General features: G+C 40.4%; 1 long non-coding RNA gene across 1 annotated transcript in view; it reads right to left on the bottom strand.

Moving 5' to 3' along the window:
• Positions 1 to 18096, bottom strand: part of LOC132984582 (uncharacterized) — a 76150-nt gene extending 58054 nt beyond the window's left edge. The window contains exons 1-2 of the long non-coding RNA XR_009674978.1: positions 17963 to 18096; positions 17141 to 17299 (exon numbers count right to left, since the gene is read on the bottom strand). This is a non-coding gene — a long non-coding RNA (uncharacterized LOC132984582). The remainder of the gene's footprint in view (positions 1 to 17140; positions 17300 to 17962) is intronic.
• Positions 18097 to 26123: the final 8027 nt, after the last annotated feature.

Here is a 26123-nt window from a genome sequence, read left to right as displayed (position 1 = left end):
GCTCCAGTCCTAACCGGGCACTAGCATGGTTACCTCTTGTACATACATCATCACGTCACAGATTTTACCAAAGACCTCCTTGTTTTTGTGGATTTTATCCAGCTGACTCTGAATATTCCCATCTGCCTAAATTTCAAATAAACACTCAACCTCTGCATCGGACCAATGTGGACCTTTTGCCGCCATCATTTAAAATTATTGTCGAGAGGAACTGTCGCATTCATTAGGCTATTCATCATGTCCACTTTGCGTACCTTTGTGCTCGTGCATGAGCGTCCGTACCCTGCCAAAGCCCACCTCTTGTATCCACGCAAGGGAGCATGGTATGGAGCAGTAACGTTAGTGAAACACACTGGACTTTTGGGCTCAAGTGTGCTTGGGCATGGAATGTATTGTCTAGGGTGAGTGTGCCCTAAAAAGGACATACCATTAAGCTACTACAACACAACATGTGGGGGAAAAAAGAAAACTTTTAATAACTCTACATTTCTCATCTCAGTTTAAATAACAAAAAGTCGTAATGTGTCTTACAACAGGAGTGCACATTAAAACATATTTAGATTATCCATTCCTCAAAAACAGATGATTAACATTCTTTCATCACCACTGCGTACAACCATCCAGGAAAAATACACACCTATTTAAATCTGTTGCCTGTGGCAAAAGCACATCAGCTCATGTTTTAGAAAAAGTGAAAACAAATCTGCTGTTTCCCCCATAGTGTGTGTGTGTGTGTGTGTGTGTGTGTGTGTGTGTGTGTGTGTGTGTGTGTGTGTGTGTGTGTGTGTGCGTGTGTGTGTGCGTGTGTGTGTGTGTGTGTGTCTAATAAACATTTCCGAGGAGTCACGACTGTCCATGAATTCAAAAGCTTTGGTCCCCAGGACAAAGAGAGGGCAGGATGGGGAGGGGATGAAACATAAAAAAAAATGAACAACTCAAAGCAACCTGCTCGGAGATGAGCTGCAGGTGTTTGGTGACAGATGCTGGTCCTCAGGAACTGCCTTCAAAGCGCCTTTTTTTCCCCCCACATGGGTGATAAAAAGCTCAGGATTTAGACTCATCCTTGTGTCCATGAAATGAAAGCTTTTCATGCCGGTTTGGGCGACAGACGCACCAGTCTTACTGTGTCACATGTGGAATTAGAAATGCTACTTCATTAAGAGAAACATTAAAAAGGAATCAGCACAGCAGTTAAAAGGGGGCTCAGACCTTTCACACTGGCAGAGGTAAGGTAGAGCCAAAGTCAGTGGTTAGCCTCAAGCAGTGAAACACTGCAGGGGTAATATGGGCATCCATTGCTTTTATTACTGTATAGTGTCAATTTGCACATGTTAATTGAGAGGGATTGAATATCTCGAGGCAAAAATGACTTTTGAATGTCAAGGTTGCAGGTAAATGACTCCAAACTGAGTGATGTCAGTTATTTTGTTCTTTTTCCTGTTCTTGTGCGACTTTACGTATCTGTACATGTATTTTATAATTATTGGCGGTTCAGTTTATAAACTAACATAGCCAGCAGGAGATATGCTGTCTGCCTTAGCATGCTAAGGAGAGTCAGCTCTTCAGGACAGAATTCTGCTGTCCACTTTCATTTGAAGGACAAGGACAACCTTAAAGATGACAGGGTGCACTTCCTGGCCATGGAAGCCACACAGGTGGGGGTCTGAGGAAACCGTCTAGCACCAATCTACAATGCTGTTTTAAATTCTCTCTTAAAACAACTGAAGCCCCAGTCCCACCTTAGAAAATGTGACCCTATAAACCTACAGCCGACTGGGGGTGTTAACAACTCTAAGTGAAACGAGGTCAACGACTCGGCTTACAACTCCAATGTGACCATCCTTGATCATTAGCATGCTAATGATCCACAGACGATTACATTTCTAGCTCCATCCACCAGTTAGTTTAGAACTGAAAAAGCCTTTTTCGAGGAGAGGTGAAACGTCTTCAAGATCTTCAACCAAGTCCGGTTGCCTTGGCATCAAGCTTCAATTTACCATGACTTGGATGACAGAGAACCAACACAGACATTAATTGACAATGCAATGTGTGATATAATCTTTAAACCATAAAATGGTCTTAAAATGTCAATCAGTGGAAGACTGATGACAAGCAGTTGCTCTCGAGTGATAAATCTGACCACTATTTTTCACTCCGGCCAAACAATCACACCGATTCCTCATACGAGTTTCATCTACACTTCCCTGTCTTCCTTGTTCTCATGCTTGATTTACTTAACTGCATCTCAGAGCGAGATTTACCACAGTTCTCCCTGCGGACTAGATGCGGCCTTACAGTATGGCATGCAGTTATACTGTCTGCAACATGAAACTGAGACCATAACACTTTGAATAATGCACCAGCCACCCACACACAGAAACACACTCGCTACTGTCTTTACCTTCGACAACAAACCCAGCTCTGTAGGAACATCCCCTGCCGCTGCCACTCAACTTCTGCTGTACCTGACTTATAGTTTCTCATTTTAAACGAGAGTCCACCCCTGCAGTGTCTGCAAGTTTCAGATAGTCACATCCATTATCTCATCAGATATGTATGTCCTGTAAGCTTTAGGTGAGATTTCTTACTTTTTATGTTGTTCTCTCAGCAACGGCCCAAGAATCAAGAGATTCCTTGGGTGTGCTTGATTGAAACTCAATATTCACAGCTGAAGGCAACAGTCTGATTGGCTAACAGTGCTTCTATGATTTACAGCAGTGCTTCATTTTGGTCAAATAATAATGAAAACGACAAAAAAAAGCTTAATATCTGGTTAAACTTCATTTCTGGGGAACAACAACTGTACTGCAAATTTGTTAAGCTGCTCTAATTGGAAAGCTCTTTAACTTAAGACTGCATTCCAGCATTGTGTTTGTTCTCCTAAGCACAGCCAAAAGCCACCAACTCAATAGAGCTTACCAAGAAAAATGCAGTTTCCACAACAACACATTCAGATCTCACGTTGATGAGATAAAAGAGGATTATCTATGTACACGTGTCAATACGTGTAACCTGGCCTTTAAAGAAAGGAAGACGTGAGTGGCGACAGTCAGCTGGTGATGGGAAGACCTTTAAAAAAAAAGAAGAAAAAGGGACCATTCACTCAGTTGGCTTGACATGGCGATTGGAGCGATCACTCCTCAGAAAGGTCGAGAGAAGACACAAAACGTTGCTGTACATTTTGTGAACACCATCAGGAAGGTTGGCAAGAGACAATACAAGAGAAAGTGAAAGAGCAGGTTACTTCAAAAGGAACCGAGCGAATGTCCAAGAGAAAAATAGACGCATAGGCAGAGAGTGAAGGGAATGAAGACAAGTCAGGGGCAGGCGAGGCCGTCTGACGGACAGGTAGTGATTTACTGCCTTCCTGCTGACTCCCACGTTGTTGTCTATGTCCTTAATTGACAGTCAATTATCTGCCGATGACAGCCCCATCTAATGGCTGGCCGGTCTGCTCGAAGGCTTTGTTGACATCCCCAGGGTAGGGCAAAGTTTACGAGTCTCGACTCCAGGTGACAAATTAATCCTTCTTGTTGACATACTTCCTTTACCCCGAGCAATGAAGGAAGAGACCTGCTGTAGACACGCGTCAGTGATGTCTTGGGAACATACGCACCTAGACAACAGGAAGAAATAAAAAGATGCTTTTAAATGAGCAAAACAGGCTGATGGCTGGGTGCACGAGTGTGCCTGATTATAATGTTTTACAAGAACGGATGATAATAATGACAAGGACGAGATTATATCTGCTCTTTAAATGTCAGGTGTTTTGATCCACCTGCATTAAAGGAGGCGCTCTGACTTTTTTCACTGTATTCATCTTGAAGCCATTTCCCTCATGCTCAGTGTGGGAAGCTGAAATGTCGCACAGCTAGTTTGCAAGTCTTAAAAATTAGAATTTTACCACTTTGTGATTGATCAGCAGCTGACAAGACAATCGATAGTGGTTATCCAATGGGAAAGTGAGCTGTATTTCAAGATAAAACCCCATATTTAATATCCTATTAGACGGCCGCTCAACCTCTTCCTAATTAACATTTCTGTTCCATAGTGTTTCATGATATGATTGGAAAAGCCCTTAAAGGTCCCATATTATGCTTTTTCTGGTTTTATATGCCCTTTGGTGTGTTTTCCAAGTGTCCTGTGCATGTTTAGTCACATCTATGTGCAAAAATTCCAAGTCCGCGGAAACGCAGCTTCTCCTTCCTCCTCCTGTTAGCTGTAGCATTAGCCGCATGTAACGCTCGGTTCTAGCCCCCCTCGATAAAAATTTGTCAGTGTGGCGTCATTGTCAGTGTGAGATCACTGATCTAAGCCCATTGGCTCGTTGTGGCAAGCCCTGCAGCTCATGTTGAAATTTCTGAGAAGCGTGCTGAGCAACTGACCAATAACGACAGAGCAGATCGGCAGACCAATCAGAGCAGACTTGGCCCACGTGGGGTCTAACAGTGTGGGCTCAGCAAAGCGTAGCTGACGGACTTAGAGCGGAGAGGGAGCAAGGAGGAGCAGTTCATGAAAACAGACACTTTTTTCGAACTTTAGCTATTGTGAACGTACAAAAGTAGGTACATAGATTAAATATACGAACCCCAGAAAGGGCATAATATGGGCTCTTTAACATCATTCTTACCCCCAATTCACACATACTCCGTGCACGTCGCGGTCCGTCAGTGCCTCGCACTATGGCGTAGTTCGCTGCCATTCTAGTCAATCATTGTGTTCACACAGCGGGCGCTGCGGTCCGTCTCCAGAGCGTGCCAGCAGTGCCACTACGCTCTGCTGCGTTTCAAATACGCCGCAAGTCTATTTTCGACGGAATACGCTGCAGGTTCGCATCAAGCCAGACAGAATATGAAAACCCAGACAGGAAGTCAGACAAGGAAATGCACAGAGCATCCAATTTCAAAATAAAACACAATATACGGACTACAAATTTTCCCTTTATCGACATTACGTCAATGCAGGCACCGGACAAACAACAAATAATCCTTAGAAAAACATAGCAACATGTTTGCACGTTCTTCTCTTTATTCCTGTAGTTCTATCTTGCGCTCCACTGCGCTGACGCTCCAGAAACGCGTGACGTCCGTCGCGCAAAACCGTGGCGCCGATGGACCGCAGCACGCACAGTATGTGTGACGTGAGGGTAAGATACTAGAAGTTTTGCACTTCAGCTTTCTAAATATGTAGGGCAAGCTAATATAAGCTTGACCTACAAGCTAACAGTTTATCTAGCTAAAAGCTCTATAATAGAGAAGCATAAATACCTTGATGTTACAGTTGTTTTGAATAACACTAATTTACTGTAATGTTTGCAAGACAGGGGTTGAATGCTGATATTAGCTTTTACTAATTGTTGCCAATGAGTTATCAAATAAGTTGTTTTATCTTACATTGCCTGCTGTCTCCACAGATTCTCACTACCTTGTCTTATTGATTTCTGTTTTTCTGGTAGAGGTGAAATTACACATTTATTTTTCTTATTAGTCAGATTCCTATTGGATTTATTTATTTATCTTCTGTTGATGATTAGCCTCTGGGTGTGAAGGTAACTTTTTGATAATTCTGGTGCCAGTGATTAGCGTTTAACGACTTCCAGCCTATCGACTGAGCGAAATGGCAGCAGCATGAATGTGATCAAAGGGATAGTATTTTAAATATAGAATGGCAACAGCTGTGTTTTCTTTCTTAGACTCTGTAGGGTTTGAGGGTTGTCAAAAGGGCTAAAGGACATCTAAAGTAAGGATTGAAACCATGTGGTTTAAGACAGGATGCATTAGCAGACCAACCAACTGCTAATCAATTCTTAATTTTGCTCTGGTCAGAAACATCCAGCTGTTTTAGTTATTGTAGAAAAAGTCTGACCCTGGGCCAAAGAGTGCTTGACAGGCATGGTAGCAGCTGAATCAATGTATTGATGATTTTGCAGCAGCAGGATCGCAGCAGTATAGAGCAATAAAAAAAAGGACAAGCTTTTGTAATCTATATGCAACTAGATACTGAAGAGAATTATAATTGATATGGAAATGTTAGCCTTGCTATGAGTGTGTGTTTTTATTTGGTGCTTGAGATGCAACTCAGGTCCCAAGGTTTCCCTCAATCACAGCTGTTGTTGTAGACGGCTTTTTTATGCGAGGTCTCATCTCCCATCATCGATGAGAACAGCTTGATAAGGGTGTGCACTCGGTTTGGTAATGAAAAGATGTGCCGTGAGCTAGAGAGCACTAGCAAACAACCACAACACCTGTCCAATCAGCCCACAAGCCTTAAATGTTTTCCATCAGTGCTGCGGGTGTTCAGGAGCTTGCAGGAAAATGCTAGTAATTGGCTTGTGTTTGTTCCTGGCCTTATCAGTGTATTACTTTCATGGATAACTTGGAACTAATTAATCAGAGTGAGAGAAAAGAGGCAAATCCCATCCCCTCCCTCCAAACCCTTTCATTTTGCTTTCATTTTTTTTTCAAACACCAGCTCCGCTCTCAATGCTCTGCAAGCTCTTTTTTGAAACAGTTGGAAAAACAGACATGAACCCTAAGAAGCCAAAGATAACCGCTTCAAGTATTTCTCAACTTAAGACAGTTTGTTTTCACATCCCTAATCTTGTGTTTTTGTCTCTTCTGTTTTGTTTTAATGTTTACAATGTGCGTCTGCCGGCTGCCCTGCAGCGTCTCTCTCTCATTTGAATGCAAAATAACTTGAACTGTTTGAACACTTTCTTTTTTTTTTGACATCACACTGTGCTACAATAATTGCTTTTGCTTCAATACAATCTAGAAATTTCATCTATTAATGCCCCGGGAAATTATTTAAATGGGAACTGACTTATTCACATTTTTACACATCTAATAGCAAAAGAGACATAACACATCATTTAAAAACAAGGGAGATATGATCAGCGCTGATGCTCTTTTGTGATTCTGCTAATATCAACACGCAGAAGTGTCATTAAATTATCTTTGGTTATTTCTTGTGATGAATAAATCAATCAATGGCATGCTGGGTTTATTTCTTTCATAAATGTAATGGTAATGTTTTTAGTAAATTTGACTTTTCCAGTGTATACTTTATTTATATATATATTGTAAAACATATTGCTCTATCTGCAGACTTTTATTTCACAGCCACAATATGCAGTAAATGAACAAAAAAATGTCAGGCTGCAGACATTTCTACTTGCAAAGTAAATCAGACAAACTAGCTCCTAACCCTTTTCTACACCAACAAACTGAGGGCCTGTGATCATACACAACAGCAGCCACAACAGATTAGATTGTGTCTTATACTGCATAGACTCTGTAAGTGTGCTCATGTCTTGGGATGAATGTGGACCCTGAATGACAACATGTCTAATCAGTCCAATCTATCTTCACATCAGCTAATTGACTAAAGCTGGAACAATCTGAAGATATCTTCCTACCATAATGTTTACAGTACCACTGTGGTTAAATGTTATAAGAAAGTCAAAAGATAATACTCTAATGGTTTGTAACAAGTTGCATGGGAAATGCATGGTCTAAAATGACAATCTGTGGTACTTTAAAAAAATTAAATAATTTAAGAGGTCTGAGTACAACTATCAATGTCAATTTATAATCTGTCTCTGCCAATTCAGCTCAGTCTCACAACAATGTAGCCTCTGGGAGTGACAGTGAACTTCTCGGTATTTCAGGTGTAGCCAGCAGTTAGTCTTTTTTGACTTCCAGCCAAAACTTCCTGTTCCGTGCGCTGCATTGTATACAGTCCAATTAACAACGTGGCAACTGAGTTCAGATCAAAAGTGAAGTAAAAAGTGCCCATCCAGATATGTCTGCAACTGAACCCCTTAAGGGATCACCTGTGAGTCTCAGTTCAACCATCGAAAGTAAGTCACAGAAAGGCTTCACCCTGCATTACTTCAGCAGTATGAGCCCGAATAAGAAAGATGAAGATTTTCTCGTGATTTACTCCCAATTAATGGGTCTTAAGTTGCGGATATAACAACAACATGACGCAGTTTGTAAACTTTCAAAATCCTTGTTTGTTGAAAAGAGGTCAGAGCGATCATTTCTAGCGCATTCCAGAAAGACGGAAAATCAAAATGATGAACGAAAAGCAGTTTGTTCAGGTTGAATTTGTTTCTCCAGGATAAAATGCTTGAAAAGTGTCTATTATATGTAGCTTACTTGATTCTTTGTCTATTCTAAACTTCAGTAGAGTTTTATTTGCGTTCTTAGCCTGATAGTCTGAGATTTTTTTCTGTCTCCAGCACGTACAGGGAAAAAATCTCCTTAGACAAAAAAATGTCCTTAATTATACAAGATTGCTGAGGAAATATTAATGTTTTAGTCTCATGATCATGTATCCCTTATTTTTCAGGGGGCATAACATCATAACTTGTAAAGGCCTCTCCCAAAGATCACCTGAATTTGAACAGATAAGGAGATTACAGAGCAAGACAAAGACTCAGACCTAGCAACACATGTTGCCATATAATTCCTGAAGACTCGGCAGGAAGCCCAACCTCCTGGCTTTGTAAAGCCTTCTCATACCTTGTGAGTTTTTGTTTGTACAGATAGACAGCTGCTGTGAGCTTCTCAGATATGCTGTATGTTATACATGCCAAGGTACACACAAGACAAACATTATGAACTTACAGGTGTTGAACAGAATAAGAAATGACACTACTACATAAAACCATCTTAAAAGGTGAACTGGACAGTTCTGAACCATGCAACAGCAGAGCGGGCAGCTTGGGTACCCAACCACAAATAGAGTTTGGTGCAAATGCTGAAACAGAAATACCAGTTGGCGCAAGTGTTATTCAAAGAAAATCTTCCAACAAAAAGGTTCAAAACTAAAGCCTTACTGTCGATGTGATGTAGTCCAAGAGGGAGCAGTTGGAAATGAAAATCCATAAGGAGACATGATCCATATTAAAACTGACGCACTAGGAGAAAACTCAAGTTTGTTGGGTAAAGGTATGGAGAGGAACTGGTTTAGAAACAAAGGAAGACAAAGGCTAAAATCTACTGGTGAGAGGAGGTCATGTGAGACCAATCTTGGAGATGAAAACAAACAATGGCTGGTAGAAAAGCTTTGGATACAAGAGGGAAGTATGGGTGTCAAATTAAAAACAGGAAACAACAAATACATGAAGAAAGAAGCCGGTTGAGAAGTGTCACACCTCTGTTTAACATCACAGTTATTTCATGGAGGACACACTTCTTCCTAGAGTAACCTGCTCCATATCAATAGCCCTTTTCAGACTGCTTTTTCCACACAAAGTGCCGTAACAGCTCATCACGTCTTTGTTCATTCATATTGATTCCTCAAGGGCGTGATTTTGGTGTCCCCGTCTGTGTATTCAAAGTGTGTTTGGGCGTTGAGGAAGCACAGCACAGTAAAAACTCCACGTACACACACAGTCAGACATGTCTGCACACAGTGCTGTACTCCCCCGCTGGCTCAGCTGATCCCATCTCGCCTCTTTAATGCCTGTTACTACCTCCGAAGACTTCGTTCCCTCATCACACCTTTACGACAATTAGATTGAAGGCGAAACGTCACAAGGGCTTGAATATAGCAGCTTGAAACTGCAGTCTGAATAGGGCTCGAGATTGACTAAATCATTCAATATGAATCAAATCTAATATAAATGTGGATCATTTGATTCTAAAGATAAAGACAAAGATAAACTTTATTGATCCCCCGTGGGGGAAATTTGTGCATTACAGCAGTTCCAGAAAACAGGGGACGGGAATATAATTCTTAAAAATAAAAATAGAAGTTAAAAATCAAATCAAACATATTTACATCAGTTAAATAAAAAAATATAATAATGGAAAATTACACAGTAACTACACTTGAAAGAGTTATTGTTATTAAAAAAACACACAGTGTGTAGCATTACTTATGAGTCATGAGGTGGTGATGCTGTTAAAGAGTCTGATTAAACAGTCTGACTGCAGATGGGATGAACGACCTGCAGTAGTGCTCTGTCTTGCAGGGTGGGTGTCTGAGTCTGCTGCTGAAGGAGCTGCTCAGGGCCCCCGCAGTGTCATGCAGAGGGTGAGAGGGGTTGTCCATGATGGATGTCAGCTTCACTAACGTCCTCCTCTCACCCACCTCCTCTACAGAGTCCAGAGGACAGTCCAAGACAGAACTGGCCCTCCTGACCAGTCTGTTCAGTCTCTTCCTGTCTCTCTCTGTGCCCCCCTCCTCCCCAGCAGACCACTGCATAGAAAAGTGCAGACGCCACCACAGTGTCATAAAAAGTCCTTAGCAGAGTCCTGCACACTCCAAAGGACCTCAGTCGTCTCAGCAGGTGTAGTCGACATTGGCCCTTCTTGTACAGGACATCGGTGTTGTGTGACCAGTCCAGTTTATTGTTGAGGTGAACACCCAGGTATTTGTACGTCTCCACCCTCTCGATGTCCGAGCCCTGGATGTTCACCGGTGTAGTCTGGGGTGCAGAAGTCAATCACCATCTCCTTTGTCTTGCTGGCGTTGAGCTGAAGGTGGTTGAGCTCACTCCAGTCGACAGAGTCCATGATCACCTGCCTGTACTCCTGTTCGCTCCCCTTAGACACACACCCCACGATGGCTGTGTCATCGGAGAACTTCTGCAGGTGGCAGCTCCCAGAGTTGTAACAGAAGTCCGAGGTGTACAGGGTGAAGAGAAAAGGGGAGAGAACTGTCCCCTGCGGAGCCCCCGTACTGCAGACCACCATGTCAGACTCACAGTCCTGAAGCCTCACGTACTGTGGTCTCTTGGTGAGGTAGTCCGTTGTCCATGCAGCCAGGTGACAGTCCACTCCCGCCCTCTCTAGCTTCCCCCTGAGCAGTGCAGGCTGGATGGTGTTGAAGGCACTGGAGAAGTCAAAGAACATGACCCTCACAGTGCTGCCGGTGTTCTCCAGGTGAGTCCAGGATCTCTGCAGCAGGTAGATGACGGCGTCATCCACCCCGATGTTTGGCTGGTAGGCGAACTGCATAGGATCCAGATTTGAAGTCAACAGGGGGCGGAGGTTGTTGAGGACGATCCTCTCCATGGTCTTCATCAGGTGAGAGTTTGGGTGATTAATAAAGTAATAGCTGGCAATTTTGCCTCAATTGTTGGATTTGTACCGAAGGAATAACATTTTAATTTACAATTATTTATTTCTGGTCAGAATTAGCAACTCATTAAACAAGGTATTTCAGACAACATGAGGGAACAGGGAGTGTGAATCATGGAAAACATATGAGTGGACTCTATTTAACCAGGTTGATCCCTATGAGATTAAAAAGCTCTTTTCCAAGGGAGACCTGGCCAAGACAGTCAGCAGCAAAAATACAAAGTCACAGGCAGGGACACAAAATACATTTTACAAAAACACTAAAATGTGCATTAAAAGATAACCATCTATGAGGCAAATCTGGGAGTCCGGCATACAAGCAGTCAAGCTTAAAACATTGACATCCTATAGAATCTCCTTCTAAGTATTTCAACATGTGTGCTTATACAGGCACAAGGCTCAGACAATTATTTTATCCTCACTCCATGAGGATCCATTTTTCTCTTTGGTTTCAGCTCATTGACCAACTCTTTTGGACACATGAAGACAGGTTTGATTGAGTGAAGTTAGAGGACTAGTTCATTTAGCTGTTTTTTTGTGTTGGCAAGAGATCCTTTTTATCCATTAACATGCATTAAAATATACATTTTACATAAGGACGTACCAGTCAAATAAAGAGGTTAAATGCAGTGGTTTTGTTGGTTAAGATATTTCTAAGTTTCTACGTAGTCACTATGTGTTGAATGTCCCTTCCAAATAATTGTATTGGAGTATTTTTCAGTGCTTCATTATCAGGAGGGACTTGGAGCCCTGCAGAGGTCTTCCATTATTTAAGTGACAGCAGGGATCATATTTGGGGAATAAAGCACTGATGCATTTTGTTGCTGATGAAATATATCCTTCAGCCTCTTCCTAGCATGAAGCACTTTCAGTACAAATCTATCATTTGAGCAGCAGCCCATGGGAGACTCGCCTTGCCCCCTCCCCTACCTCTCTCTTCAGCCTCAAAGTGTGGGAGGAGCAGAGAGGGGCCTCGCTTTGATGCCTCGCGCTTTCAAATGGTAGGCGCCTGCATCGACTGGGATGTGCGTGTTCATTTCATTCACTCCGTATCTAACTAGGAAGGAGGGATGGGAAGTGTGAGGATTAGCCAGCAGACAGACTCACAGGGAGGAGATCTGTCTGGATCTGTTGACTCTGTTGGATCCCAATAGACTCTGAGCACACATAGAAGGGGGGCCGGGGGGAGGACGAGGTGGCTGCTGATGTTGTTTGAAAAAAAAAAAAAAAAAAAACATGTCGATTTGTGAACCCGACACACACTCACGAAGATAAATGTTCATATGAGCACGCAGACATTACATTTCATGTGGAGATCGTGCTGTTATAAAAGGCTCCTTTAATTTTAGAAGTAGCACAATGTCATAGTTTCATGCCCTCCCTGGTTTCAAATGGAAACAGAAGCTTCACAATAGCAGATTGACTTCCACCCACATAAGGCTTAGGAAATAAGTCAGCACACTGTGTGTGTTTGAATTAAACACATTAACAGTGTCTTTATACACCCCAGGAGGTTATCAAGTATTCCGAGTTTGGAAATTCGTTTTTGGGTGCAGTTTAATAGTTTTTAACTACACACCTCTTGTCTACACTTTTTTTAAATGAATATTTGAATACATTCATAATCTTCTACTCCTTCTCTAGACATGCTCTATTTTTAAAGTGTCTTGAGGTAACACTTGTTGAATGATTTGTTGCGATACAAATAAAGACCGATTGATTGAAGAAGCACTTTGATATGCCTCAGTGTGTGAAATGTGATACACAAATAAAACTGCCTCGTCTGCTTTTTGTTCATTTTCTAAAAGAGCATCATTTTGTATCTACAATCACTCCTACATATTTTTTTGAATGCTACAATTAAAAATAGCGTTGAATGCCTTCCTGCATTGTACCTTTATCCACTAATGTAGTGCAACGTTTCCTGTGACATTTAAGGCAGAACAAATCATTATTCTTATAATGACAATGGATCACCAGACTAATGTATATTGTGAAGGCAGAATTATGACAAATATACAGAAATAAGCCACTGCATGCCTCCGCTTATCCCCTACAGAGAACACCTTTTGTGCCATCTTTTTGATGTTCCAAGTCCAAAGTTCATAGTTCTGATTCACTTTCACATGGCCGTGTTTTAACAGCCACATGGACACAGCTGTAAAGTTTCTTAAAGTGCGACCTGTCCAGCACCAAAAGCCAGAAAGACATTGATAGCAACGCACTGTTAAAAATAGAGCATTTAGTAGTTAAAGGGCAAGATATTTCCCTCAGTGGTTTCATATGGTACATATGGCGAAGGCGTTTCTGCTGGATGTGAAAATGGGAAACTGTTTGCCAACCTTTTCATCCGAGGTGATCCTTTTGCATGTATAGATCGTTTTTACTGAAACGTCTGCCAATTTCTCTCCTTTGCATTTTCAACACCTTTCACAGCCTTTTGCAGTTTAAATAGATACTGTATGCATGTCCGACTGCAACCAGGTGATATTTATGCATGAGTAGGCTTGTATATGTGAAGAGTGCAGCTGCAATGCAGTGTGATTCATGCAGCTGCAAGTGGCACATACTGGCCAGTCAAGTGTGTGTGCATGCATGTCTGTGTGATCCTGAGCACAGCTGTGATATGGCAATATACTCAGCATCAAGTTCTGCTCAGGCTTTCATTTGTGAAGCTTTACAGGCTTATCTTCAGGACCTTCTCAGCAGTGCATGCCTTCGGTGCATGCTCTTCAAAAGCGTGACAACTTCATGAGACACCGATGATAGGAGTGAGGTTGGGTTGAGCTTCTTTACTTTGTCATTTCTTAGATTCACTATTTAAAATATTTGCTCAGTAGCTTTCCAGATGGCATAGACTTGGATAAAAAATTAACAGCTAACAGACATCACTTTTCCCCTTTGCGGTGCACTGATTCATGTAATTTATCCTGATGATGAACATGCTCAAATTCGATTTTGTGGCAGAATTTTTGTTGGTTAAAAATGTGTCTAAAACTGTTTACTTCTTTTTAATACTGTATATATTTTTATTGTTAGAGTTTTTATCACGGCAAAGATGCAGCAGCCCAATAAGCCCCCACTGTGCGTGTGCGTTTAACACGAGCTGTTCTTGATTCTTGGCATGTAAGTATATGTGCGTGTCAGTGCAGCGGTGTGATGGTGTGGGTGTTTTCCAGGCCCTGAGATAAAAAGCTTTGGGATGAGAAGAACAAGCCTTTTATTATTTTCTCACAGAGATTTATGTGCAATCTTCAACTGCGGCTCATTCGGGCCTGATATCGGAGGCCGGTAATCTCAGCTGTGGATTTAGTGGCAGAGTCAGAGGGTCAATGACCTCTTCAACCACACACAACTCTTGTGGCAGATAGCTAGACCACAGCAGGACACCACAAATCTCAGCCATGTTGTCGCAGACGCTCAGAACCAACAGCTGTCCTGAAAGAAATCTTACTGGCCTTTAGAGCCTTTTGGCCCCGTCGGCTAGTGAACAAACAGTCCAAGTTTTCTGAAAACTAATTAAAGGATATGTAAGGTGGTTTAATCTCATTGCCTGTAATCAAATAATTTTAATACAATAAAAAGGATTTTTCAGTTTTCTGACATCTCCCACTTTAGTGGCCTGAATCATAGGTTTGGCATAAATGAATACTTATTTAAAATACACAGCCTAATGAAGCCGAGTTGCAGATTTCCTCAGATGATCCTGATACACAAAGAACAGATGGATCACAGAAAAGACATCTCACGAGAAAAGCCCAACTCAGAGTTTCAGACAATAAGATCCCCTTGGTGGTTTCCGATCTGATCTAAGTTTGCTTTTCAGTTTAAAAAGGAGCTCTAGGAGTTTAGAGGCAAACAGAAGACTATCCTTAGTAAACAACTGTCTTTGATTTCTCTACTCATACATCCGGATTCTGATTATTCAGCACAGCTCTGACATGTCTCTGAGCAGCCATATAGTTTGAAAGCCACTGGGACAATTACTGAGACACATTGACACGAATATTTAATTATAATCTCATTAAAATATAATCAAAAACGCTGCCATTATAATCCCAGCAGGGCCACTACCTCCATATTTGCCTCAGCTTAGCCAGCTCAGTGGCCTATGGGGCCTGTAGGGCTCATGCAGGCATTCAGAGCTGTTGGCAGCACAGGCATCATTTCAAATCCTGCACAGTGCACAAACACCAGCTCTACTCAAACCTGCATATTCATTTGGCATTTTAACATCCATGCATGCCAAGCCACCCTCACATCGTTTAAATGTGTAGTTCTATGCCAATCTCTGCTAAATAAATGCATTGTTCAGCTCATCACATTTACAGAACTGCATTTATGTCAATAGATAAATAAAAAATAGTGAAATGTCTCATTATGTGGATCGAGTGAACACTCATGTCCGAAGCAGGGTAGGTCGAAACACTTTGATCCATTTACTATTCATCTTTTCATGAACACTTAATAAACTAATAATGTTTCTAACCGCATCATCTAACTACTAGCTAACAAATGTTAGCTTGTTTAAAAGCTAAACTAAGGTGGTTAACATAAAACACACGACTATTTAATGCCATTGTAGATACACAAGATAAATGTGTCTTGTTATAAGGTTAACATAACTGCAAGATAAAAGCCTTTCATTGTGAGCATGTTAGCATGCTAAATTATCCTTTAGCTGAAAGCTGTGCTTGCGCAAAGCCTTAAACATCCACCAACCTATAGACTGAAACTTTAATTATTTCATGATGTGTATTGAGTTATAATCTGAACCTTTGAAGATGAAGCCCTTTAGAAATTATCTACTAATGTTATAAAGAATGTTTTTATTGTCAAGGCAATTTTGAAAAATGTGCAAAACAAAGTAAAAGATCTACTGCATATGAGTAAAGCAAAATGAATGCGTGTTAGGGCTACAAGTGTATGCAAGTACAAATAATATTAGCCCTGAGGAAAATCATGATAAATCTAGATTAAAATGCATTTTATTAGCTGACTCTCTCGCTGCCCTCAAACAGGGGCTTATCCCTGGTTACACCAGTCTGCAAATGGTTTAACGTTTTTTTCCTTCTAAGGTTAATCAAGCTCTACCTTTTCCTCTATCAAATCAAAAGTTCCTGTCTTTTTCTTTTTCTTTTTTAATTGCATGGTTTGATAAGAAGCCTCATCTCTATTCTGTTCCTCTGCTGGTGATCTCTGAACGTCTAATCTACCAGCCAACTATACAAGACTACACAGACACTGATCCTACTCTTTAGAGTGGTAGCTGTGATTGCAGGCTTCGTATGTGCATTTGGTACAGTTGGCTTGCCGTAAAAATCAAAGCTTAGATGTGCTACCTCTTTGATGAAGATGAGAGAAAACCATTTCACCCAGGGAGGAGACAATTCTCTCTCAGGGAGTCACTCTGGGGCAGCTGTTTGCTCGCAGAAAGCTGGTCTCAGAAAAGGGTTGGCAGAGGTGCGCTAGTGAGAGCAGTGGTGATTTTTCTAAAGTAAAAGTATATGAAGAACTTAATAACTCCATGCATCAAATTACTGTAGGTTTTTATGAATCAGCTCAGATTGATTTTTACTTAAATATACAATGTGGAAATAGAGCAAGCTTATATTTCTCCATTCACAAAAGGAGATAACAATTAAAATCCTTTCATCCTTTCTTTCTCCCCGAGTCAACCATAGTGCATGATCTTTTCAAAGACTGATCCGAAACAGCTACCCCTTTTGTGCTAACTAGACAAAAAAGCTACAAGCTACATCTTTTGACTACTGTATTAATCTTAAGACTGAAATGTCACGAGAATTTTGTCTCCTTGGCTCAATTATGAACATTTCTTGGACTCTGCAGAATGATGTGTCCATAGATAAGTTCCTTGAGATATTGTAGAAGGTAATCATTTTGACTAGGCTGTGAGCACATTTGTTTTATCTGGGTAATTGCTATAAGAATGTGTCAATATGGAAGGAAGGAGGAAAGTGTGTAGGGGATACTGGCCATAGAGTAGCTCAGCTGGCATTATGCATCGAGTCATTGCCACTTACCTGCTCTATTGACTGTTAAACAACGGACCACAATAACAGACTGTTATCAACAGTGGACCTTGGAGGGGGAAACAGCTCCTGGCCTGCCTATAATGCAGTAAACAATATGTGGCTCATTTCACACTCTTCAGATCATTCTCATTATGGCTCCCATAGCGGCTGTAACGGAAATAACATTTTGGAACTAAAACGTTCCGCTTTAAATTTCCATGTGTCATGACAATTTTTTTTTTTTTTAAAGATGGTCAATGTAAACATATAAAGCAGGGGAAAGTAGCCAGTCCTAAAAATCTCTGTAAACAATCAAAGATCTAATGACAAAATAGTTGTCATTAAACGTATAAACTTGTGGAAAATGTGCAGCCCTCACAAAAAGGCCTTCCTAGTCTTCTAATCTCTAAAAGAGCTTGACATTATACAGCCAAATTTAACCTTTCACACCACTAACTGTGTGTTTTCACGTTCATATACTAATATCTGAAGCAGGTACCTGCTTATCAAGAACAATTTGAATCTAATTAACACATATTTGCTGAAAAACTTGGTTTGCTGTATCTTCCCAAATGGCACTTCCACATGCAGACTACTGGAATCAGGAAAGAAACCCCTCAAACCATTAATTTAGTGGGGAACCTGCACTAATATACCATAACTAAAAATCAGTTTGGACACCAGACATACTGGTCCAAGACCATTCCCTCATCCACCGTTTTACTACTGCTTATGTAATATCACTAGTGGGCTTCAAATAAAGGAATCAACACAGAAGGAGGAGACCCAAAAGCAAACGGTCAGGTGTATTTAAACAAACAAAAGGCTTACTGTAGTTCAGCTCACAGGCAGCAGATGATAAATAAAAATCCCAAATAATTTAAAGATCCAGAAAACCAACATGAAAACACTGAAGAGTACCATGAAGACGACATCCAATGTTTCACGATGAACCAGCACAGAGAGTGGAGGACAAAGACTGAACACACAGGTGAGACTAATCAGACACAGGGGAAAACAATCAGGCACTCAATCACAAAGGTGGGAAAACACACAAAGGCAGGAAGGAAGCTTAAGTGCCAAAATAAAACAGGAAGTAAACAGTAAAAATAATTAAATATTAAACTTAAGAACAGAGACAAAAAAAAGTTTTGGACACTTCCCAGAGGAAATATTTACTGCTCAAATCGTTCACTTCTTCACCTCAAGAGACAAAAAGTAGATTCTCAATTCAGCCTCACTCAGTCTCTAAGTTTTCTTATATGTTTCTCATGTTTTTCTTCTAATATTCACTGGGAGAAAAAAGTGAGGCTGTAAACAGGAGATATCTTGCTAATGGCTCGTTGTCTTCTCAAAAGGAGACAACAAAATAAAATGAATCAACAATTAATTTGAAAAGAACTTACAACTAAAAATGCAGACATACATTACACCCTTTATTAAATCAGCCTGGTAAAGTGTAAGGCATAGTGTGCAATAGTTTGTCATATAAAAAACTGCATCATTTCAATACTAATGTGCTAATTGCCTAATTAATAAATAATTCCAGAGCTTCACAAGATTTATTTTTCTCAAGTTGAAATTTGGTGCACTTTTTTTCCCTGGAGAAACAAATGAGAAGCAGGAACTTTCGCACAAATCTCAAAGTAGAAATTAATGAAACATTGTTGAGATCTCTTTTCAAAATGTATTTCCCTCTGGGTATCATCCTTTATTAAAAAAAACTGGTTGATTCTCTTGAGAAACGGTGATCAACATTTTGAAACGTTTGAACCATATTTTAGCCTTTAGAGAAGATATTTGATACCAAAACACTGAAAGGCACACACACACATATTAATTCAAAAGCTTAATAAAGTTTAAATGATGTTTAGCAAAGCCTCTGTATCATTAAACACAATTCTACAATTCTAGACTCTACAAGTGGCTGCAGAGAGCATCACCTCACAAACACGACGGATCTGTGGAAAAATATCTCAGGCAAATGGAAAAGTAAACAGCCGCGGGTGGTGAAAGTATTAGAGGAGATTATACAGGTGGCGGGCGGTGGGGATGCCCCGGCCCCATTAGCATCAATAGCGTCCTGGCTTGAGAGCAGAGGCGGCGTGCTGCTCCTGTAAGCCCTGCTGCAGCCCCTCCCTCACTCTTCTCCAGGTGTTTGCTAAGCTCTCTTACATCCAGTGAGGGCTGACACAGGCTTAGCCTCGCACTTTTAATGATGGAAATGGGGTGTAGCATACAACATAAAAAAGACAAGTTGCTTGCTTATCTCGGATTTCATCATTTGCGCATGATTCAAAATACATATTCAGGGTTGAGGCTTTTTTATGTGTTTAATTTTGGTGGAGATTTTTGGGAGTTTGCAGCCTTTACGCAACTCTGTGCCAGATTTCTTGTAAATCTTTTTGGAAAATGCAGCATTTATTTAAAAAATAATGGCCTGTTACCGTGCAAAAGTCAGTACTTATCATGTCGTCATTGCAGTGCCTCTGTTTTCACTAACCCATCCACATACCTTGACATGCTGCTGTACGGATGAAAGTAAAGTAAGTTTGATTTTCTGATTTCTGTGTGTGTAGATTGATTGCCAATTAGGCGGACACCACTCTCTTGGTCCAGGTTTTGGGACGGGTATTGACGCCTCAGGCCCTCTTGCTGTGCCTTTGTCTGGGATTTTTTGATAGCATGCATTTGTGCTACCATGGGGGCATAGAAATGAACTGTTCTCCTATTTGCACTCCTCTGTTCTCTCAGAGGGAGTTGCTTTTTGAATGCTAAACAGTGTTGCTATATCTTCAAAAGGCGACATTGGATTGATCCCCTTGAGCAACTAAGGACTTTTCCATCTTATCTGGGATCAATTTACCTCCGTACCCCGCCCAGATTCCCACTTCTGAAAGTGAAAATATACACTGTCAGGAACCTAACTCTTGGGGGGTTTACTTATGTCCATGACTATCCTCTTTGGTATTTATTTTTTAACCGCTTATTAAAGAACATTCAAAAATCCATTGTTATAAGCTAGAAGACTTTAAAGTGTACTCAAAGGCATCATTAAAGAACACAAATGCAAAATACAGTATATTATAAGTATCAACATTGAAACTTGAACTAGATGCATTCTAGAAGCAGGTAATGTATAGCATATAACATATTTATGGTTATGTGAGTTATTAATTAGATACTTGCAGGATTTACCTTTTCAAAGTGTTTTTGTATTTAGATGCAGATCATTTACCCTGCCTACCACAGTGAAAGGCCAGACAGACATTAGTTCTCCACTAAAAGGGTTTCCAGCTATTTGCAATCTGCATAAAACAAAAGGCTTCATAGTGATACACTGCCAGAGTTCAATCAGTTTAGAGGAGAGGTTCTGCGGATGACCGGAGACTGTAGGTTTTTTAACTGACGGGACAAATGAAGGAGGGTGGGATATTCAAGTGTCTCTTGAATCTGGATCCTTCTTCTTCTCCAAGAGATCGATAAACTGTGTTTTCAAAATCTCCATCAGTTCTCTGGGCTCAAGTGGCTCTGTCAGAGGCACGTGGGTGAGAAAGTTCTTCTGTAGCCCATGGAATATTTGGAGAGGGGTGTAAAGCGTCACTTAGCTTCTTGTAATTATAAACGTTGGCAATAAATTGTACCTTTATAAGTGAGATTTCAGTTTATGTTTACCAATGACTTAGTGTATCCTTCCACATTGGGTAAATGGAATGATTCAATGAATGAGCTCTTGACCATTTGTAAGAAATTAAGCTCACTAAATGCTCAAGGATTTACAAGGTTGTTTCTGCAATGTTTGCATTGTATAGCCTCCTTTGCACCACAAAGCACAACAACTACAACAACATGTATATAGTTTCTGTCATTCTAAGCTGAAACCCTTGGGTAATAATAGAAGGAAAATTAGCATATGCATGATGCACAGCTTGTATAGAAACCTGGACTTGTAATATGTTCAGGATTGAGTCATGGCCCACCAAATACATCAACATAGTATTTAAGATACATTTCTCATGCAAATAATAAAAACACATAAGATTTGTTTTTGCACTCAACTCTAGAGTCAAAATCGGTTCAACACAGGGTGTTGTATCAGAGGGCCATATAGCAGTACCATGTGGAAATACTCCTCTTGACTACAAAGCTGTTCCCAAGGGCTGCATTGATGTGAGGTGGCATAACCAACCTTATTGTAAATGTAAATGCCGTACCATACCGTACTGTAACGTATTATAATAACATACATATCAATCGAGTTATATTTAACCATGTACCATCTTGCTATGAGCGCAGGCCAACATAGGAGCACTTTCAAACTCATCTCATGTCCTGCTCATCCTTATTTTTAGCCTCAAAGGAATAAAGCAAGCCTTTGAAATTTGAATTTATGTATTTGATAGAGGCAATGTAAAATGGTTCCAGTACAGATCATGAAATGGAAGTTTTGCACAGAGATTTTATAGCTCTTGCTTGTCTTCAGCTCTTGTCCTTTGATTTTAACTCTTGTCCCTACTGTGGTATAATCCAGCTTGACTTTCACAGAGCCACCCATCGTTTTTGTTGTTTGGTTTGCACACAAGGAGGCATTGTGACGGCCTGTGTTGTAGCTCAGGCAGTAACAGATTCCTTTACCAATCTGATGCTCTTCTTCACTGCACTTCTGTATATGTCTCTACTCACCCTCACAGTGACATGTGGAGGATGCTACTCACAGCAACTCAGTAAACCTCATAGGACAGAGTCTTACACATGTTTGAAGCTCAGCTTCTGAGAAGAAAATATATTTTAAGATTAGTTTGACAGCCAGCATAATTACTGGTTTCCTCTTTTTTATTTGTGTGTATCTCAAGCCATTGCTTTGTTGTTCCTCGGTTTCTTGGAAGACGACGATGCCTTGGTGGATAGGCAGAACAAATAAATCATCCTTTCTCTGTGTAAACAAAGGCACAAGATAGGCAGAGTCATGAGGCAGGAAACAAACTAGATGAAAGAAAACTTTACCCTGTTATTATGTAGAAACTCCAGAGAGCAATGCATGGCACACTTCCCAGATTTCCACTGTTTATTTAGTTCAGCAGGTATGAGATGAGACAAGACAAGATAAATGTTCAATGATTTCTGTGGGGAAATCAGGTTATGCATACAGGAAGCAGATGTATTACATCCCATTAAGCATACTCTAAATTTGTCATGTCTTTATTAAAAGCTGAACAAAAAGGGGTTCAGGAAAGTCTTTTGAAAGGCAAAGAGAGAGAAAAGTTTAAAACATGGGATTGATTTTTAGAAACGACTCTTAATTACATCCCAGGGAAGACACAACGAAGACGCTAACTAAAAACACAAACAGCAAAACATGAATTGCTTCAGAACATATGCTCCATCACTTTCATGCAAAACGTTAAATTGTTGCAGTCGCATGTAAATAAACAAAACTTCACAGCCTGAAGCCAGTTAGCCTCATGAATCGATCCAAAGATCAGTAACCTGCACTGGTCGCATGAGGTAGTCGGCGAAGGTGCCCTCCTGAGCAGCCCGCTTAAGTTGGTTGTCAGCAGCGTTCACCTCACTGAAGTAGGTCTCAACAGGTCTACTTCCATTCTGTACCCATTGTTTGTGTTAGCTTGGTTTAAAATGGCTTTGTATGTGGGCATTTCCACCACGTGTGACTGAAAATAGACTCTTGCAGTGTTTGCAAAACGCAGCATATTCATTGCCTGCAACTTTCCGAAGGAAACTGTAACTCTCCTGGAGCTCTTTAGAAAACGCTGACCCCCTTTTCGGTATGACAGCTAGCCTACCTGTTCTTAAGCAACAGCCCAAGATTGATTGACACATGTCCTGATAAATCAGTATTGAACTTTGACTTGTGGTGCATTAGTGATGTTTATCTATTGGTCACAACAGCAACAGCCTTAGGAAACGACATTGATTAACATCAATGACACTCCAGAGAGGTCAGTATATTGGTGTATTGTTTTGGTTGGTTTAAACTGGGACATATTAGTGTTTTATAGATATTTATTGGGACTTGGGACACAGACGTTGAAAACACCCTTAGTTAGTCTTGCTTAGCCCAGAGACCTAAAATAGTAGGCTTTGGTCCAACATTCCAGATGTAATAAGATGCTATTGATCTTAAAGGGTGCTGGAAGTCAACTATTGTGACTTCTTAATACAGCCCGGCTGGCTGTTCTTCTCCGAAAGTGATTAGCCTATTTCACGGTGATGTCATACTTTTCCTTTAAAGTAGTTTTTTCTCCTAACACAGAGTTTTACAGAGCTTTTTACCTCCTGACCTGTCAATACAAGCTTAAAGGATTTCTGGCTCTGAAGTATATTAACATGCACAAACTGGCTTCAAGTATTTATTATTTTCTTCCTTGGAGTCATCTTTATCAGAACGGAGTGATAAGCGGGTTTCTGACGTCTGTGAAGTTGATGTCCTCATCTAGTTTTCCTTTGGCGTCTGCCTCCAGAAGAGCAGCGAGCATCCGTGGAAAGAGTTGATTAAAAAGCTATAAAGCTACAGAGGGAGAGACAGACAGATACAGACAGAGACTGATTACTTAAGACAGAGGAAGAGAGACAGACGGAGATGTATGATTGCACTGGGATCATCTCCTTGTGGCCAGACGTCCTCCAGAGTATTGCTTTTGATAGCTGACTTCATTAAGTGTGAGTTTACTAGCAGAGACACTCTCAGCTGATAATGAGTAATGCAGTCAATATTCTCCTGACAGATAAGACCCCTTTGGATTGGACACATGGCAGCGCAGCGCAGACACAGCAGCTGGCTTCAAATGAAGGACCTGGCCCTGGGGATCAGTTGGTCATCTGTTGCATGGCTCCCACAGTTTGTTTCTAAAGTTAATATATCAGGATAGATTGAAGATCCAGCCGGGAGGGAAAATGACATTTAATTTACACTTAATGAAAACAAAGCTCTCCAAAGTTCTTTTCAGCTGACTGTAACTGTGGCTGCTTTATATAGAAAACGAGTAGCTGATGTGATGTAGGCATATAACAAATCACTCAAATACAATTTATGAAAGAACTTTAGAGTTACATGTGATAATGTTTGAATTATTGCACCTACCTGCAGAAAGAAATGCAAGCTTGCAATAAAAAAATCTAGGCTTCATTTTTTTCCCTCCATGCTATACATCAGTGTTATAGTATTTAAAATTTCAATCTATTTATTATCGGACTCAAATATCAAGCTGTCATGCTAGTGTACACTACAGCAGAAAAGTCAACTGAAAAACGGAGGGCTCGGCTTTCTTTGGTTTCAGAGCAATCCCAAGATCAATCAACGTGTTTATTTGCCTGCCTGCTCTTGTTTTGAGTCCTGCATTAAATCCACTTCAGTGTGTGTGTGTGTTTGTACATGAGCCAACAATATTTGCAGCGGTTGGGCGGCTAGGAAAATTTAATTTCCATTTTCTTTTACTGTCTACAACAGGCTTCATTTCTCATCCAGAACATCAGAGCTAAAAAAAAAAAAAGGCTGCATCCTGAACAATCTGTGAACAGACCTTTTTTTTAGATTTATTGTGTTAATTGTGTTGTTTATTGTGCTAAAAGTCTATGCTAACATTTCACGCCAGTTGATCCGTAAATAATGCGAAAATATTGCAAAAATTGGCAAGAAATCTAATAAATACTTTGAGGATGAATCGTAGTTAACTCTTGGCAGATGAAGAGCGTGAATGGTTTGTTGAATCAGAAACTGTGTGATAAACGTGAGTGAATACACTTTTAGGTTGAGTGACCATGAGTATTGTCCTATTTTTACATCATTACGAGGTGTGCTGCACATGCAGTTAATGGACCTCTGTATGCTGATGCAGCAAAGTCAAGGAAAGCCCCCGCACCTTTCTCAGCTATCTTTTTTCACTTATTCTCCCTCTACAACCATTACAGTTACATAATGAAGTCAAGTTACCTTCATCTCTATATAGACGGGAGCTTCATGTGCTCAGCAGGAGTTCTAACCAATAGGAATCCTTACTTTTATCTTTCAAGATATTGAGTTGTTGGCCCCATAAGGACCTCCAAGCACCTACATATTTTTGCCTTGATTCTGTTTGGAGTGAGTTCTGAGCCCTCAAGCACATTTTTAATACATCAGACAAAACACAGAGTTTTCTTTGTTTTTTTTTACCTGTTCTACATAAAAGTATTTTTCTTCTTCCTTACTGATTTTAAGAAACAATATAGTCCAATTCTCCAGATGCAATCAAAGAGTTGTGCTTTAGAGCAGGCGGATGAACAAATGTACCTAGACGGAGGGATTTGGGACTCCTCTGCATTCCTGTGAAATATTACACAGCTGATTGGAAGTGACACTGCTATAATTCAGCGTGGTGAGAGGGACCAGCCTTTGCTCTGGCACGATCAAACTCTCTCTCTCTGACACACACACACACACACACACACACACACACACACACACACGCGCGCGCGCGCACATATTATTATTATTATTACTATTATTCTTTCTACCTATATTAGAGAAGTTAAGGCAGTCTTTGTTGCACCTATAAAAGTTCATTATGAATCATACTGTGTAGACTTTATATCACTGCATAAAGATATAGATATATGCATCTATGTGTCTATCTAATGCTATGTGTGCAAAGTCTGTTTATTTCCCTTAAAGGCTATTTTTCTTGGATTTAGTTAATTCATCTAAAACTTTTAGACTCAATGAGAATGTCTTCATTAAGAATTGAAGAGGTATAAATTATTTTGGAAAGATAAAATGTAATAAACAACATTTAAAGGTCTGGTTATACAATATGTCAATTTCTTTTCCTCAATGCAGGAAAAACAATTACTGAACGTTGATGTTCTTCTAATCTCCTAGCATTCATAAATCATTCAATCTAATACAAATGGACCAGTTATTGCTTGGTTAAGGATTGTGCTGCAGGGACTGAAAAATAAGTCTTTTTTTTCAGAGTATAAATAATATACGACCTTGTGA

This window comes from Labrus mixtus, chromosome 12, assembly GCF_963584025.1.
Source record: "Labrus mixtus chromosome 12, fLabMix1.1, whole genome shotgun sequence".
In the NCBI taxonomy this organism is placed as follows: domain Eukaryota; kingdom Metazoa; phylum Chordata; class Actinopteri; order Labriformes; family Labridae; genus Labrus; species Labrus mixtus.
Note: the sequence above shows the minus strand (reverse complement) of the source record. Positions and strands in the feature narration are given on the sequence as shown.